Source organism: Neomonachus schauinslandi, chromosome X, assembly GCF_002201575.2.
Source record: "Neomonachus schauinslandi chromosome X, ASM220157v2, whole genome shotgun sequence".
Taxonomy (NCBI): domain Eukaryota; kingdom Metazoa; phylum Chordata; class Mammalia; order Carnivora; family Phocidae; genus Neomonachus; species Neomonachus schauinslandi.
In genome coordinates, this window is record NC_058419.1 from 77,984,327 (window position 1) to 77,986,698 (window position 2,372).

The following is a 2,372-nucleotide window of genomic DNA, read 5'->3' on the forward strand; positions in this document are numbered from 1 at the left end:
AGAGTCCACTTATGAAACTTTAGCAACACATTAGACCGAAAAACTCAATAATAATCACACAAAGATTATAAGAACATAGTTTGATTTTATGCTATCCCCTAATCACATTGCTCAGTGCCAAGAAGGTCTATTTGAATAGAAAGTTCCCTTTGCAGATACCTAGGAACAAGAAAGGCTGTGGCTAGCAATAGCAGTCACAAGACAGGAGCAATAACAGCTCCTAGTGACCTGCTCTGCATATAAACTGAGCCGCTTTTGACCCTGAAGAAACAATGGCTAACAAACTTGGTTTGCTCTAGATTTCACTAGTGTTTGTCCCACAATTACTTGATTTTTTTGGTACCAGCTGCCTGAAACCCTCTGTCTTCCCTCCACCATCCATACTGGAGCCTGGGAACCACACCAGCAGCTACCCCAGTCCCAGTCCTGTGAGGCTGCTTAATTGCAGGACACCAGCCTTGACTTTCACAGCTGTCCCCAACCATCATGTGTATGCTTAGGCTTTGCCCATTGGACTGTGTATTGCATGTCACTGGCCAGACACCCACCACTGGCCTCCAGTTCTATACCCAGTCCTAGGGAGAAAGTGTACAACAAAGTATACTAACAGCCAAGGCCTCTACAGCTGACAGTGTGACTGCAGTTAGTCCAAAACCCTTTTTTCTGTCTTCATCTCTGCCACTATGTGTGTGTTTGCAACTGGCTGCTGCCATAACACACCAACCTGCAGCTGACCCTAGAGCTGAGTATGTGTATACCACTGGCTCCAGCTACTACCAGTGTATGCCTGTTTGCAAGCCTGTGGACATAGAGGGACTGCTGAAGACCCCCAAAGCCCTTGCAGCTTCTGTGGACTCCTTGCTGCACTCATCAAGGGCCACACAGTTATTGATGCTGTGGACTTAAACATGCTAAGTTGTCAAGCCACCAACATCTCTCTGGAGCCAGTGCCACCACACATCTCCACACGTGGCATCCTGTACCCATGGACTCAGAGTCAGTATAGTTCAGTGAGCGCCCTAGTCACTGGTGAAACTTCTCCCTTACCAAAGTCAGTCCAATAAGTCTGGAAGATGTGACTGTTTGTTCAGATGTGAAGACACCTACAGGGATGCCTGGGTGGCTCAGTCAGTTAAGCAGCTGCCTTCAGCTCAGGTCATGATCCCGGGGTCCTGGGATTGAGTCCTGCATTGGGCTCCTTGTTCAGTGGAGAGCCTGCTTCTCCCTCTGCCTGCTACTTCCCCTGCTTGTGCTCTCTCTGACAAATAAATAAATAAAATCTTAAAAAAAAGAACCTAATAAACAATCTAAGTGTCCCTCAGTGGATGAATTGATAATGAAGATACAGTATGTATATCCAGCAAAATAGTATTGAGCCATGAGCAAGAATAAAATCCTGACATGGAACACTACATCAAAAACTAATGATGTACCGTATGGTGACATATCATTAAAAAAAGAAAAAATAAATAAAATCCTGACATTTGTGATAATTTGGATGAAACATGAGGGCATTCTGCTAAGTGAAGTAAGCCAGAGAAAGATAATTACTATATAATATCACTTATATGTGGTATCTGAAAAAGATGAACTAAGAAACAAAGAATAGACTGATGGTTACCAGGGTCTCAGCATAGGGGAAAGAGTTTATTTTCCATAATCTTATATACCTTCTACAATGATATAGATCTATAATGATTTACAGCAGGGGTGTAGTAAGGCACATTCCTCCACGTACCCAGGATTAGTCAAGCATGTAAGAATCTTTAAAACAGAATAAAGGAACAAAGAGGGGAGTGCCCAGTGTGCTATTTACAGGATAAGGGAACAAAGAGGGGAGTGCACAGTGTGCTGTTTACAGCTGGCTTCCTAGCTACTAAACATCTTCTGCTGCGTACTTTAGAACTGACCACACACGTCCCAGGGGCATTTCACTCTGATCCTATCGGGTTATTTTTAACCCTGCAATCTCGAGTTCTCTCAGAGATCTTGGAGTCTGAGCAAACATGCACCAGTGGTTGTTGTGGCGTCCTGTTTCCCACATTTTTCTTTTTTTCATTTCTCTTTTTTCTTTCTTTCCCTTTCCTTTCCCCCGGTTTCAGGGCTCTACTGATTTGTTTAGTGTATATTTTTCTGTGGTCATTGTTACCCTGTTAGCATTTTGATCCCTCGCTCATCTATTCTTCTCCGGACAAAATGAGAAGATGGAAAAAATCACCTCAAAAAAAAGAACAAGTGGCAGTACCGACTGCCAGGGACCTAATCAATATGGACATTAGTAAGATGTCAGAACTAGGGTTCAGAATGACGATTTTAAAGATACTAGCTGGACTTTAAAAAGCATGGAAGATATTAGATAAACCCTTTTTGGA